General features: G+C 38.1%; 1 long non-coding RNA gene across 1 annotated transcript; it reads right to left on the reverse strand.

Moving 5' to 3' along the window:
* Window positions 1-1,705: 1,705 nt before the first annotated feature.
* Window positions 1,706-13,259, reverse strand: LOC121959551 (uncharacterized). The gene is made up of 3 exons (XR_015775172.1): window positions 13,136-13,259; window positions 11,215-11,312; window positions 1,706-1,811 (listed from the first exon to the last, which is right to left on the reverse strand). It is a non-coding gene; the product is annotated as an uncharacterized LOC121959551 (long non-coding RNA).
* Between the last annotated feature and the right edge of the window lie 3,750 nt (window positions 13,260-17,009).

Genomic DNA, 17,009 nt, shown 5'->3' on the forward strand with positions numbered 1-17,009 from the left:
GGAAAAAGAGGCAATGACCATCTTGGCAAGAAGTGTAATGCAAATTGTATTTCCAAGGTGGCAAGAATCACTTTGAAGGACCTATTCTTCACCCCATACATTGTTAAGGGGCCCACTCTATGGGCCCTCTCACATCACAGGCCCTTAATTTTTTGTTGCATTGAAACAGGTTTATTACTACCTATGACACCTTTCAAATCACATCTGGTCATTTGATCTGTTGTTAATATATCAGTATTAAGTAGTGCAGATTAAAAGGTTATTTGCCACAGGGGTCAATTCAGAGAGGAACAAGGGAATGAAAGTACAAATGCAGTGATGAGGAGAGTGAGACTGAAAGCACAAAATGATGGCTTCATCCTTTAATGTCCAGCTGTGTGTGCTGATTGTACAAAACAGATGTAATTACTAGGAATTATCACTTATTACAACAGGAGGGGTGAATTAAGGAGAGAGAGGGATATTAAGAGAGAGTGAGGAAAAGAAGTAATGGAGAGCAATTTGGGAGAACAATGTCCTATTTTAGCAATAATGTCCATGAGGCTTTTCTTTACCGTAATTATGGGTGTCACATCAGCATGACTCATTGATGTCAGTGATATCAAAGTTGCTTAAGGATTCATGTGTTTTGAGTAAAATGCACTTTGCACTTTTAATGTGTGAAAAGTTTCTTTCATAGCAATTTACTGAGACTAACAAGAGTCAGCGAGCAAAATGTTTTGTGGTTATCACAACATCAGTATGTCTACCAAATGCATTTTTCATAAAACACACTGTTATCTGATTAGATTGTTTGGCTCAATCTACACAACTTATTCATTTTGTCCTCTCTCTTTCATTATCCTTCCTTGGCTCCTGACTTGAATCTCTCTCTCTGTCTGTCTTCCCACTTCCTCTCTGAGTGAGGGGCAATCACAATGCATCAAGTCTTAATTAATCAAAGGCCCTACATTGAATTTGTATTTGTGTGTGTGTGTGTGTGTGTGTGTGTGTGTGTGTGTGTGTGTGTGTGAACATATATGCTGTTTGTGAAGCTATGCAGAGGAGTTCAGTCCTGGCTTCAGTCAGAGACTGGATGAGTCACATTCAGGCACTGAGTTTTCTCATTTAAGGGATAAAACCATTTGGCACGGAAACCATTTAGCACAATGAGAAGATTTGGAGTCTGTGACAAAGTACTGTCAAAGCTAATGGGCAATTAATGTCTAATTTTGAAGAAGGAACATGAATAGTATAAATGAGCATTCATTTTCTCCTCCTTATACACAAGGTGGTTTAGAACCTGTCTGCAGGAAAAAGTATTTATTTCCATAAAATGGTGGTTCTTTAGCCTCAGGCTATTTTTCTAAGAATATGGGGACTCTGTATGAATGTGAATGCATTTTGGGGAAAAGACAATGATATAAATGGCTATTTTTGCATTTGCACTTTTTAAATTTCACTAATGAGTCCAGCATATGTTGTTTTTCTCTTTTCTCTGTGTTAAAAGCAGGTAAAGTGAAATTAAAGCCACATTCGCCTCTTTGCTTTAACAGCATGTGTAGCGCAGAAAGCATGAGCACAAATGTGAATGTATAAATAAAATAAATAAATAACATCAGATATTTATCATCATGCAACACCTACTCAGGTCAAACAGAGCAGCTTGGGAATGACTTTGTGATATCAAATACTCGTTCCCTGAAAAACTGAAAAGGGGAACAGGAAGGTTTGTAGCTTTTAATAGATGACAGTTGTGGCTTGGATTCAGGCTAGCAAGTGAAACCAACTGCAGTGGGCTCTGTGAAGATAGTGGTATCAAACCAGATGACCTGCAGCAAGACAAAAGACATGGCATTACAATGTCCATCTCTGGCAAGTGATACCCTCAATCCAAGTAAGACTTTTCCCCATTGACCTACATTACAAAAGCTACATCTGTAAATCAGTGAAAAAATTATTTTGTGTGTGACAACAGTGTCTAGATGAGCAGCTTGGTTAAACTGTTATATATCTATTCAAGATAGCAGAGCGCTAAACCGGAAGTTAGCCATTCAGCTGGCAGAAGTCTATAGTGTATGCTCTATTGACCCAAAAATGTGAAAGATGTGGGAAATTTCATACTGCAAATGTTGAGCTTTCTATTCTATCTTCTCTTTATACATCCATGGGAAGGGGTTAAATAACACTCCAAAGTTAGGCTAAACTTTGGCAAGGGAAAAGGTGACATTGCCATTTCTCAAAATGGTGTATTTGAATTTTTCTGCATTCTGGGGACCCAAAACATTCTTGGGATTGCATAAATTGGCATTATGAACAGTGGATTTGGAAGCTGTGATAGATGAAGAGTAAATTTGTTTGTTTGCTCATGATGGATCTAATGATTTAATGCCTTGAAGTAATTTCTTTGATCAATGTTTGATTTTATTTTTACCAAATTACTCATCAGAGAGTATTTTTCTGTCCTTTTTGTATTAAGGTAAAAGAATGAACACAACTCTCACAATCTTATTTGAAAAAAAAAGTTTTGATACAACTGACTGGACCTTTTGTACTTTTTTGCATACATATTCTCAGTATGATTACAGAGTATGGCCTGGATGGGTCCATTACACTGGATTTGGAAATGATTGCTTGAGACTAATCTCATCTCAGAGCTTATTTGAAATAGCCTGTGCAGGTATTAGAGTTAAGGGTGGGTGAGGTGGTGCTGGTACTGTAGTTGGTGTGAATGAGGGGCCCAATTTGGAAAATGTTGTCCCCCCGTCCATAATTCCCACTGGCTCACCTGCTTTTACTGCCCAAACTCTTCGAAACATGCTTCAGATTCAATTCCAAATGTTTTACTCCAAATAAATCCCCTGTCATAAATTGCTCACTCTAGCTCTTGGAGGGTTAACATGACACCCAATCAACACAAACTATATTCTCAAACTTGTAATTTTACACAGTCCCTGCAATTTGATTGCAAGTAAGGACAGAAAATAACATCACACTTTCTCACAGAAAATGTAAGAAAAAAAAGGTCATCTGGTAGCAGAAATCGGAGACAAAATCCACTGTGCCTGACGATCTGGTGTCAGTCTGTGAGAGTGTCTCTCAGGAAAAATGTTTATTATGGTAGCTGACACATTGCAACTATGCAGTCATGGTGGGCTTGCTCTAACTGAGATTATCATGAGTAAATGAGACAAAGGCAGAAGAACAAAGGGGAAAGGCAAAAACAAATACTCACAAAACTGTACAGTAATTGGCGGCCTCATTTAGCTGAATACACACAGACAAAATGAAATTAGTGCCTGTGTGCAAACCCAATATTATGGCACATTCTCCAGGCATAACCTCCCTTTACAACAGACATTATAATCCCACAGCAGATGGTAGCTTTATAAAGACTGTGAACTGATCTGGCACCAGTTCATATGTAAACACATGACAAATTTTTTTCCAGACTTGGTCTACAGGTGGTTTAGATCCATCCTTTACCCGTGTGGGATTAAATGTATATTTAAAACAACACAATCCAATTGCCAGACTATCTTTTGGCATTATAGATTTCTGCAAACCACAGATACTTTACATTTGTGATGTGAGATGAAAGTTGATGGAAAACACCCAAAATCAGAACCTAAATGGCTGATTAGCAATGAGTTGCTACAAAACAGCCACATTTAGAGCCAAAAAAGTCAATGGAAACACAGACAGCGAGCTACAGTACACCTACATTTAGAGTCAATGGAAACACAGCCATGAGTCACTACAAAAAAGCTACATTAAGAGCCCACAAAGCAGATGGAAACACAAAGACAATGTGCTCCTAAACACTCACATTTACAGTTAAAAAAAGCCAAAGGAAACAAATTGACAGGTTGCTACAACACACCCACGATTAAAGCCTAAAAAGCAAATGGAACCATTGCAATGACTCATTAAAACACAACTAGCTTTGTTGCTTGTTGGTCAAGAACAGAGGTCTGCAGCTTGCCAGCAGTCTGGCCTAGGTGACACTCCAGCCTCCATCCACTCCACCTCTTTTTTGACAAAGTCATCTCATATATTACATCACTTTAGAAATGTTGATAAATAAAAAAAAGGAACTGTAACATATATGTGGTATGCAGAAATGTATAATGCTGACATGTTTTTGGCAACTGGACGGATCAACTTCACATTTTCCAGCTATTGTCTTCTTTGTCTATTTCTGTCTAGAAACTATTAGATACCATGCTTCATGGCTGTCTTTACAAATAGTTTCCTGTTCCTTTATCTTCTTTTGTCTGTGTCTATGACAATAATTCAAACCAACTGACTAATACTATGATGCTCAGCCAAGGTGGAAGCACAACGGTTTTCTAAAAGTTTCCCTCTTAGCCTTGCCATTTTCTTACAGATTCAAGACATTACAGCTCATGTCTTTTCTGGAATTGCAGTCTGTTTGCCATGTTGTCCTGATAGAGCTGTCACTCCCGTCACCATTGTCCCCTGCCTGCCCCCACCATGCTGTCTGACTCGGAAGGATCTCTGGGTGATGTCTGCCATCTGGAGTCTGATCCTTTCATCATCGCCCCACCTGGCCATGAAAATCCAGCTGCATCATGCTCCATCTGCAGACCTCAGTGCCTTACTGAGAAAAGAATAAACCATTCTTCAAGCCTGGAACTCTCCCAGCTTAGGGCCAAGACAAATAACCTGGGACTACCTGAGAGGCCTATCTCCTCTCAACCTGTGAAATATAAGTGTACTAGGAAGTACTATCCAGATTTTGTCCCTGCTTTTAACATTTTTTTTTTCCATCCGGTCAATGCACCTGTGGCATATAGTTGGGACTTGATTGTAAACAATCTACCCAAAATAATTGACACTGTTGTTTCAGTAGTTTCCTTGTCTTCCTGCCAAAAATATAACCTTATACAAAGTCCTCCAAGGGAAAGATGTCAGTATGGTGAGACAGATTCTTCCCTCTAAAGTCCCTTTCTCACTAGATAAAAACACCCACTAACATCTGGCTTTTGTGTTTTATGGAAATGCTTACAATCCACATTCAATCTCAAAACATATGACTGTGGACTAGTTACAGGTATTTATCGAGTCCAGCTCTAATTGGCTTTTATTGGCAGAGATAGAGGTGTGACACCCACGTGAATGTGCCTTTTTTAGCCTCTTTGCTAGCTCCATGCAGTGACGGGCTGTCACAAAATGTTGTTCATCTCTGACCAAGCATCGCTCGAACATTGTTCAAAATTTAGTTGGTACCAAGATTGAGAGAGAGACTGTACGAGTAATAGATATAAATAGTAACAACTGTATCATTTTCACTGGCCTCCATACTGCTATCTACTGTTTCCAAATCTGTTTTCCACAATGTTAAACATGGCACATTTTGTTGGTAAAATGGTGTAAGCCAGTTAGAACAGTCAAGTATCTTGGACAACGAAATCCTTTGTGTGATCTGTCTCCTGCAACATCTAAGGTGTTTACAGTAATACAATAGCCCTTCACCCTTTGTGTTTTTCTCATTCATCTGCCCAGCAGCATCCGTCAACCTTTTGTTATCCAACCAGGTGTGAAAAGTAACCCCTACAAATGGGGCTGATTAATTGGTTCCTCATTATCCTAGCCATCTGGGCCAAAATGAATGTATCAAAAAAAAATAAAAAAATTCAAAAAGCTAGTCCAAGTTTGTGGCATTCATGTATTAGCATACATTAAAGTAATTTTGGTTTCCCTAAAGGATAATTAACCGGTGATGTCTGATCAACCCAGAATGCTGTTCAAAAACATTTAACATTTAACTAAAATTTGCATGAAAAAAAAACTTGTCTGCTGCACATTTAAAAAGATTTTTAACCCATTTCCTGAGTTGCTACTCCTTTTTTTCTTATTTAGGTAGCTGGTACGCTGCTATGTTTACACTGATTTGGATTCAGTGTGGACCACTGTGCCCTGAATGTGTGCTAACACAACAGAAGCACAATCTACCACAAAGATAGCTTAATCTAGTCCATGATTCAACTGTCTGTTTTCTCTCTCCTTGTTTCATTGTCACTCTGTGGCTTATTATTGATGCCTATAATGTCTGTAGTATCTAAATCCCTGAGGAATAACCTGGTAGCTGGATCAAGCTTTGATGGCAGTCTTCCCATAATGGTTACTCAGTCTGTGACCTTACATGTCTGTCTTGCATACTACATGTCTCTACCTTCATGTCCAAGTCCTTCATCCAGCCAGTTAATACTGTCTGTAATGTGTTGCTTTCCTCCAGGAGGAATAAGCAGGTAGCTTTATCTATTACATGATTTCCCAGGCGACTCCTGACAGGCTGCTCCTTTTAAATTAATTCATTTCGCTATCCAGCCACTTCTATCTCCACACTAATAAGCCAAGTCCTACGTAAGAGCTGCATGCTTCCGAATAAATTTTAAAAAAGCACAAAGACAGATGGGAAAGGTATTGCAACCTAATATGCCAGATTACTCTCTTTTTGTGTGTGATCAAATAATTGGCAAAACCGCACTCCACCACACTCACATTGAATGTATTGTTTTAGAGACAGAGACTTTGTTGTATTGGTGCACTACAGTATATCTATTATGATCTCTCATTGAAAATCTCAGCAGGCTCTAGTCCCTTAATCCCCCATGATAAGGGTAAAATAACACCATCAATCTGGGATTTACATGTTCTTCCACCTCATGTGTAAAACCATTTGAAAGTATGTTATCAACTCCAAAAAGGTTATTGGAAAACACCAATAAAGTTTTTGAGCATTTCATTATGTAGTAAGCCAAGTATGTAAGTCAATTGAAATACTTAATATTCCATTTAAAGAGTAATGGCTTGATACTTACAATATCAAATGAAAAAAAAAAAAACATTAAAAAAGGTGCACACATACTGTGTGCCCTGTCACACCACTATTTCCCAATAACATACCCTATGGATGTGAGCCAGACAATAGAAAGGTCCAAATGTGGTAACACAGGGCTTTGTCAGCCACAGGGCCAAACAGAATCCCCTGCCAGCTACAATAAACCTGCCAGATGTGAGAATTGTGTGAAACCTTGTTGGTATAAACAAGAGGTTCATTCTGTTGTCATTGAATTGGGAAGTGGTGGTGGGTGCATTAATCCATTCTTTGACTAATAGGGTAAAAAAAGGTTCACAAAACAATGGCAGTTACAACAAAATCATGGGCAGTTGCTCTCATACTACAAGTACATACAAACTGATTGTAGAATTACTGTCCAGCACAGAACAGAGAAAAGCTGAGTGATTGCTTAAGAACTACAAATATTTAGCAAGGCAGCAGACCAAACTAGAGCTCTGATGTCATTTTGCAGGTTGTCACTGATGCACTGTATACATTTGTGTCTGTTAGATCAGGGGCTGCAGTGGCTTGAAGGGGCTGGAATGAATCTGGATGGGGAAAGTTAACATGCCAATTACTCCTTCTTAAAATCACCAATGAGATCCCTTGAGCAAGGCTCTAGACCCCCAAACTGATCCATTGGAGCTATGGCCAGACAAAAATGTCAATACTGGATCGTTCTGCAAAACTCTGGATTACTTTTAGTGACAATATTTCTAATGCCAAAATTATTATGTTCTCACGTAATACAAACTCTGTGCATAATGCACATTTTCCTCCCACTTGTAGTGCTATTTATCAATCTAGATTATTTTGGTGATAGTTTCAGGGTGTTGGAGATATTAGCCGTAGAGATTTCTGTGTTCTCTTGTGTATATTATGGAACTGGATGACATTGACCTGTGGTGCTCAAAGTGCCAAAAAATACATTTTTAAAGACTCAAAAGTAATGTCTCTTTCCAGAAATCATGACTTAGTTACTGGAGATAATACAAACACTTTAATTTCTACTACTCAAGAACAAGAGACTTAGAACATGTTCATCTGTGATAGTGTGAGATGTGAATATTGATGGTATCCTCCTCGACTGAACTGTGAGCGAGCTCAGTGGTGCTTTGTTAACTAGCAGGTTTGTTATGCACTGCTATACAGATGGTGGGTGCGGTTCGGTAAATATAAAATAGTTTCTCAATTCTTTTTTGTCTTTGTTGTTGGTATTGTTTTGTTTTGATTTGATGGTGCAGTGTCCCTTCAAAGTTTAGGAAAGAATGTCATTACATTTAATAAAATGACAAAGGTTAAATGCAGTTAGGTGATGAGATGCAAACTCATGTGAAAGTCAATTTGTCCTACACACCCTTTCACCACTCCAGCCTTTACACTATTACAGGCTGCATGGCTACATACTACGTTATAGGGCAATTCCCTCTTTGGCACTGAATGGTGGACAAGATTTATGTGGCGCAGATTCATCCAATATAAACATAATTAGTAGGGATACTGGGGTAAGCTCCTAAACGACCAACAAAATGCTGTCGTACTGGGCAGCTTCCATGTTTGAATATGTTTGAGTGTGGCAGAGAGCATAACTCACAGTGGAATAACACTGGCCAAATAAAGGTATCAAAGTCATTTGATTCAATGTTGATATGAAATAATATAATAAGAGCTTCAAAAACAAGATGCAGTATAGTTGACAGAATATTGCTAAGGGTTTTGCCATAGCAACAAATTATGACAAGTGTGGATGAGATCATGTTGTTTGTAGGAAAGATGCATCAGGAGAAGTAACAATCAGGCTTAATCAGGGAATTGTATTTATGAAGTAAACAACTGACTAAACAGTTGGGGAATTTGCAGATGTTTGAGGAACAGATCCAACAGCAGGTGAAGGCAGCTAAGATGTTCCACCTGCAGGTTAATGGCAACAGGAGTCCAAACCAATAAAAACAAAACTAAACACAGTTCAGCAATCTGCCTAGAGTAGAGCCAGGTTGTTAAGCTTGAGTAATATTTTTTTTTTCGAGTCTGTGTTCAGGTCCTTCTTTGTACATTTTCCATTTTGCTTAGATAAATTATAATGATTACAAATTAAGCTCATGGTTAAGTTTATTTAGTAAAAAATATCAGCATTTCACTGATAACACAATGAAAATGAATGATATATGCTAAATAGCAAATTTTCATAGTTATTGTAAGAATTATCAATTTACATGGCATTTAACCTTTAGAAGATTTTTTGAAGATTTTTCGGGTGCTAATCACCAAATGCGAGACTGGCTTGTGTTTTGCACTGTTCAGCTGCTGAGCTGGCAGTCCAGGCACAAGCAGCCTTGTGATTTCAAACTGCTGCACTGGTATATTTTATATCACACAAAATGCCATGGGATAGCATTTTGTACTCATTAAATATTTACTTATACCCCTGGTTATATCCTGACCCTCTTATTTACCATGACAAATTTCATTTACTTTAAATGCTGATGGTTAAAATTGAAATGGAAATTGATTCAGCGCTTTGTTGTGGACTTTGTCTTGCATATATACCTTTTGAATGCAGCCAGTAGGTCAACCCTGTGGGTTACCCTTTCCCCATCTGTTTCAAGAAACAATTTTCAAAATTTTCCCTCTTGAGATTTAAAGTGGGACAAGCCTCAAAAGCTGCACCTACAGTGAATAGCTGCTGTATACCAAATTTGTAATTAATTTTTTTTAATGTTTCTATGCATGTATAATGAACACATTAAATTGAAGAAAAGCAATAAGATACATTCTAAAATATTTGGACACCCTTCTTCAGCATATTTCATTTTTTAATTGTATCCTTTATTTCTTGTTCGTCTCATGAGGCAAACTCATCCGGTAAAACCTCTAACCCTGTTTTATCCCTTTTGTGTCTCTCAGCTTATTGAGTCAGGTCTCAAAGTGGCACCATTTAGAGTAAATTTTTCTCAATTTCCCTCCAGATCCCACTGCAATCATCTGTGCCTTTTTCTTTTGGTCTGTATGTTTTTTTTTATCATCTATCATTCCATCTCATCCTGCCTGTTTTGACAAATTTAAATATAAGTTTTTGTCTTGTCTGGAGGCAAATTTAGTTTTACTTTGTTTACATTACAGAGTTTTGTTTTTGTCTTCGGTAGTTGTACTAAAATATTCAGGTCAGGATGCAAAACTAAACTTGCTCATTTTCTTACATTAAAGGTGAACAGCATGCAACTAAATGATTTAACTGATTTAAAAAAAGGGAAAAAAGGAATTAATTCAATTGCTCACAACAAACCTCTTAACGGGAGATTAATTAATAGCCCAACCTGTCAGCTCTCTCCCCATCAGCAGAGAGATGGCAGCATAATTCTTACAAATGAGCCCTTTGCTGATTTACAGCACCATTAAAATTTGCCCTTGAAGGAGAAAGGTAGGTAATTCAACCAGATCACCATCTCGCACTTAAGTGAGTTCATTCTCAATTCTCATTCTCAACAAAAACAACAACATCTGCCAGAATCGTTAAAACACCATCATGCTTGGAGTGAGGGGGATGAACACTGCTAACCATCCATGTGCGCGCGCGCGCATACACACACACACTCACGTGCAATGTGTACTCAGAAAAACAACTTGCTCTTACCAACAGCTGCGGCTCTATATTGGTGCTTAAATGCACATTGCTATGAACTGAGGTAGATTCAGGAGAACATAAGCTTGGACTGGGGTGAACTGGGATTGAACTGGAATTCACTTTCATTTCCATAAAGCATGTTTTTGTAAATTACACGTCAAGAACCATTTCTCCCTATAAGTGAAAATTTGTGTTTGTTCCATAAAACAAATTTACTTCTAACAACTGTCTACGATAAAGTTAAAATATGTAATTATCGTATTCAAAGCATCATGCAAAGACACACATGCTCTCTTATCTTCTTCAAAACATTACGCAAATACATGCTCACACACATCTACCACCACACAAATGCACACACAAACACACCCACCCACTCATACTCAGTGGCATGCTAATAACCACACATAGACATCACAGCTGTCAGTGATTGGCATAATGCAGCTGACATATTTATAGGTGGAATGAAGATGTCAGTATGAAGGCCAGAGGTGCTGACAGAGAGACAATCACTGTGTCGTTTTCTGTCTTCTCCAGCCTGTGTTCATGGGGAGGAATTTATTCACACAATGACATTTTGTAGACCCACTTCCCATCTTGAGACAAAGACAGGTCTTCACAAGATAAACTACCATACTTTTGGTTAAAATGACATAAAACACTAAAACACAACATTTTTAAAAACATTCTGGGTTGAGAAAGGGATTGTGCTTAAGCATGTAGTAGTGACATTATGGTTACTCACATCTCATCTGGGGACATTGTGGGGATTCACATCCCATTTTGAGACACTGGGGACTCACATCCCTTTTTGAGACAATGCCAGGTCCTCCCTAAGATAAACTGAAAAAAAAAGCATGTAGTGGTTATGGTTACAGTCAGGTAAAACCTCCAGAAACCTGGGCTCTGATCTAAGTGTACTTGACCCCTAAAGTTCATTTTATTTGATTAGAGTGAACACTGCACCAAACCCAGGCACAGTTCATCAACTGGTGCCTGGGTCCTCCTGAAATGGTAGTCTCCGGTACAGTAAATGTATTATCTGGTAATGTTAGCATCAGATGTGACAATCAGCTGTACCAAAACATGGAAGTAGACAGCTACTCAACATGAGTAGCAGTTGGTACATAGAGTTGCAAAGGCATTTCTCAATTCCGCAGGTCTGATCTGAAATCTGTATTTGCGCAGCACACACTTTAGGATGTACTAAGCATACCCACTAAACTGCATATCCCAAAGTGACAAAGTAGGAAGACGTGAGAGGTTTGTTCTTGACATTGTCCGCTGTAAGGATTAAACAAATTTCAATAGATGATGAGGGATCTTGACTTGGGTACAAAACATTACTAATGAAAAACTGAGCAGAGAGGAAGAAGAGGGGTGGGAGTCCTCCTTACATGAAAACAAATCACAAGTACTCTAAGCATTACAAGCATGTTAGCGTGCTGATATTAAAATTTCCCTCAACGCGATGTTGTGCTCATGTACAAGATCCACTACCATGGCAGTTGTTATCAGATAATGGCAAATATATATGCACAAACCAAAAAACATTAGAGTGAGTCATGACGCCAGTGATCATTGCAGTTATGTGGCTGCTGGTCCTGTTCTTATTGTCACCAACAAGCCTTAAAAGGGAGCTTTGATTTCACAGTGCAGATGTGTCGACAATCTGCTTATATTTATCAAATACACAGAAGCATCATTCTTCAGCTATCAATTTTACAATAAATCTGTGGAGGGAATTTATTATCTACTAGCAGCCAGCTGCAATAACTCACAACCTGTATTTGCAATAAAATGCTGAACATGATTGTGTTACGCATCTCAGGAATGAAGACCACAGTAACAATTATATGACCTGTATGAAGCAGGTAAAAGCAGGAGCAATGAGGACAAGGTGTGATCTGTTTCCCTCCAAATTGCCTCTCTGGCTGTTTTAATTAACAAATTCAAATCATATACACAAACATTTCTAATCAATACATCTCAGTTCTTGTGTGACATTTAGGTTCCTATTGAGGTAAGTAGAGTCCATTTCTCACAACATTCAGTTTCCATAAAACACACATTTTTCCCCGGTAACCAGTCCCTATTATTGTAAACACATTTCATTTGGCATCCATTTCAACCAACATGAGTAAATAAATCACTCTTGCTCACAGTATACAACTGGTATCAACACTCTTGTTCATATTTAGTGCAAATGAAAATAAGGCGAATTGCTCCTTTATATGTGTCATCCCTGACATTAAGCTGCACCCTTTTCACAGACCTGTAAGGCATATTGATCAGAAAGTGCTGTGTTACATGTTAACCATTTCTTTTGACAGAAACTATCTCCAAACAACTACTATATTCAACATTACATATACAGGCTTTACTTTGAACAGTACATATGCATTAAAACTCGTCAGAATGAACACAATCAGCCAAACATTTAGTGTGCAGGAGCCCTCCACACATTACCACTGCGACGATAACGTCGCGATAATCACATGCGTCGTATGACGTCATCACTGAAAACTCCGGTAAGTCCGGCTTTTCTCTCGCTCGTTAACTCATTAAAGAGTCGTCTCACACACACATTAAACTCTAAACAAACGGTCACAAAAGTTAAGCTTAGCTTTCTTAACAAGATAGTTAGGGTTTGACAATTTACCAACCTGTATGAAGCAGGTAAAAACAGGAGCAATGAGGACAAGGTGCGATCTGTTTCCCTCCAAATTGCCTCTGAGGAAGCAGCGGGAGGGGTGCTCTCTCGTTGACCCCCCCCAGAGCAACAGGAGCAAACACAAACGTTCCGCCCCAACCATACTATATTCACATAATAAATGTTAGTTTAACTTCAGCAATATTACTGGATGTGGCTTCTGTTTGAAATTAATTTTCTTTGTTTAAAGCAAATATAAACATGCAAATTGACCCAAATAATTGGCACAAAATCACTCTCAAATCTCATGTAAATGTGGTCACATTCCTTTAGGTGTGCCACAATTGCAATAAGAAATGTCTCTGCTTATTGCAAGTTTTACTGGACAAAACATGCCACTGTGACAATTGGCAAGGGCACTTTATAAAGTACATAAATCAATCAGTAAGCCACACTGGGCCTTGATATACTGGAATTCAATCAAGGCATGGAGCCTGCAGCTTTTTGTTATGTTTATGTACATGGCTTTCTAGACCTGCATTGCAGTGGTTCACAGAACATGAGGGACACAAAAGCAAGAATGATGAAAACCAAGTCAAAGACTGGGTGCACCACTGACCTGGCCAAAGATTGTGCATGGGGATGTTTGCTTGCTTGTATATGAATGCATGCTTTTGATGGCTTGACCATGTTTCTTTCACCTAAGTTGCAAATACAACATACCTATCAATAACTCCCAGGGCTATACATACAACTGTTTCACAATAGGGTTGGTGTATTAAATCAGAAACTAAGAAGGCACAGTGACCATTTATACATACAGCATGAAGGCAAATCTACTATATGTTAATGCAGCTGTTTCAATTTAAGAATGTATGCTGTTAATAACAATGCTTTGCACAATGCTGTATTGATATAGGCAGTGTTAAAACCCCAAATTTAATGTTTAAAAAATAAGATTGCCCAGATGTCTTGTTTTCTGTCTCAGTCATCTATTTTCCTTTGCGATTTTCTCTTTCTGCTGATAGAATTAAATGTCAGCCGTGGGTGCGTGTGAACTTGATGTTTTCGAATCCTCCTGTTCTTTGCCTACTCGGCTGATCAATAGTGAAGAATGTCAAATCAAACAAACCAATACCGTGTCTTGCTGTAGCTGAGTAAAGCAGAGCTGACTGGAGAAAATGCATCACTCAGTCAGTACTTATCAGTTCATCAGAGCATGTGAGGACATGTCATTCTTTGGCTATAATAAGATGATGCTCTTTCTGCACTCTGTATTTTATCTGTATGATTTGTGCAATACTGTTTAAAAAGATAAGTCAGCTATCACTGTTTGCAAACAAAACCACACACCCAAAAAATAAGTTCTCTTCAAAACAGCATATTGGTGTCCTGGAAACTATACAGTGTAAAACACACAGGAATTGTTCCAGCTCACAGGTGAAAAAACCCAAGAGCATGATTCAGAAGGCAGGCACACAAAGCAGAGAATCTTTATTGAGCAAAAACTAGCACAAGGATGCAAAATGTTGCAGGTAATCAACAAATTAACAAGGGGTTGGTCTCAGGCAGAATTCAAACTGCAGACAGGGTTGAAATATAGATCAAAAAGGCCCAGTGCAGATAAGATATACTGAAAGCTGCAACACAGGACACAAATACAATGTGGTAGAGAACTGTAGTGGACTAGTATATATACCAGGGAGCTAATGGGGAAATGAGGAACAGGTGAGTGATGATCAGCAGGTGGAGTGAATCTACTGATGAGTGCAGGCAGTGAGAATGGCAAGGTCTGAACTGACAGCAAAGTTATAACACAGTGTATTAACAAACCAAGTAAATAAATCAATGATAAATTAACAAAGTGTGATTCTAAACCATGACAAAAATAAACACAAAGAAGTGAAACAGGCCGTTCTCATGCACTGTCAGGATGTTTTCCTGAAAGAAAAAAAAGCATGAAACTTGAACATTTCCTATTTTATTATGAATGAGTGATTTTTGTATAACCAAATCAGGAAAGCTGTGATCTCATGTCCAATAAGCTACTTTGATCAAAGAAGAAATAGTTTAAAGAGTAAAAGTATCGTAGTCTACATAAAGAGGCAGGTTGGGGTTGTTAATAGGTCAAACAAATTCAGGACTTTCCCTCAGAATGCCAGTGCCCGGGGGTGTGTGAAACCAAATCAACTTTGAGTTATTTTAGAGAACACCATCACCATGTTTCTTTTTCTAAACTGAACCTACAGATGTTTACTTGCCTACACTCAACCTACATGACAAGGCCCAGCCATTTTCTTTTCCCAATCCTGACTTCTGTGGTTTTACATGCCTAGACCAAATGTAAATAAGTTAGCTAAACCTGACATAGATAACGTTTCGACTTCGAACCATGTTTCTTTTCCTAAACCTAAGTTACAAAGTTTTCTTGTGTAGACCTAATGTAACTTTATTCGCCTACACCTAACCCACGTGACTTTTTATTAAGTGCGAAACATGACGACACTATTCATGGGGTGCTAATTTGTTAGTCACCATACAAACGGTTGTATGGGCATTTTCATGAGGTATCATACATAATGTTATGTGTGGATATGTTGAAATGACATACACAAGAAAAGTTTTAAAAGACAAATCATATTTAGGATGCAGCCACCAATGGCTAAACTCAGTGGCCCAGACACATTTACCTGAGCTACTTTAAGACAACTCTTCAGTATTTTTATTTTTTTTTCAGAAAAGATAGAACTTTCTTGATAGTAAGAATCACCAGAAACTTTGGTGTGATTAATTGATATATATATATATATATATTTACTGAAAGATTTATTTTTTTCAATCCACTTTATGTGCAGTCTGCAGCTGCATAGCTAGACTGTATGCAGCTCCCTTTTGCCCAAATAAACCAGTGATTTGGAATATACAAGCATGCCACTGAGTGGTTTTTTTTTGTCATATTCATTTATTCATTTTTTTTCTTTTGGATGCCATGGACAGTTAGGCTATTTGTGTTTTATTACATATCATTTGTCTTTTTATGCTTGAAAAACCTATTTCACCCCCCAAAATCTTGTCATCCCTCTTTTTATCCCTTTTTTCCAAATAACACATTAAGAGCATGACACATGCTCTCTGATTCCTAAGAGAGTTCAAAATTGTAATAATGCAGGTCAGCCAGCATTGGGTGTTTTCAGCAGGAAGCCTAATTATCATAAAGTGTTTAAATGCTGAATGTGTTTCAGAGAGAGATTTAACAAGCTGATGAGAAGGCACAGACACGACCTGACCTCAGTATTACAATCCATCAGAAACAGATTAGCTGTGTGTGTGTGTGTGTGTGTGTGTGTGTGTGTGTGTGTGTGTGTGTGTGTGTGTGTGTGTGTGTGTGTGTGTGTGTATGTTTGTGCATGTGCTTGAAAAGATGTAGTCTGAAAGAGGAGTTGTTGGAATCTGTGGGAAGTAAGCTCAAAACAAAGCTCAAGACACTGAGACCTATACCTATCTACTTTTGTTGTCTGTCTCTCTGCCTTTCTGTGTGTGAGTGTGTGTTTTTTGTTGGAATGATATACAACAATATTGAGGTTTTTAAGGTTTGGTAAAATTTAATTGAATTCTTGATTAAAATTCTAAGCTACACTATCCTTTTTTTTTTTTTTTGAAAGGATACATCTTTCCCATGTCCTCTATCTTTCATCTAGACCTTCACTTTGTTAGCTTCATCTTATTTTGAAAATGTGTTAAGTAAGGCAAATTGGTGCTTAATTAAGGGATCTAGCAACAAACATTGACTAACTCTGGAGGAAAAGCACCTAGAGACTAGTCCAAAGGAATCTCAAGGAATTCTATAATGAGGTGCACTGGAAGTATTTATCTAGATTAGAATACAT

The sequence above is a fragment of the Plectropomus leopardus genome, chromosome 20, assembly GCF_026936395.1.
Source record: "Plectropomus leopardus strain MGB_pleo_1.0 chromosome 20, ASM2693639v1, whole genome shotgun sequence".
In the NCBI taxonomy this organism is placed as follows: domain Eukaryota; kingdom Metazoa; phylum Chordata; class Actinopteri; order Perciformes; family Serranidae; genus Plectropomus; species Plectropomus leopardus.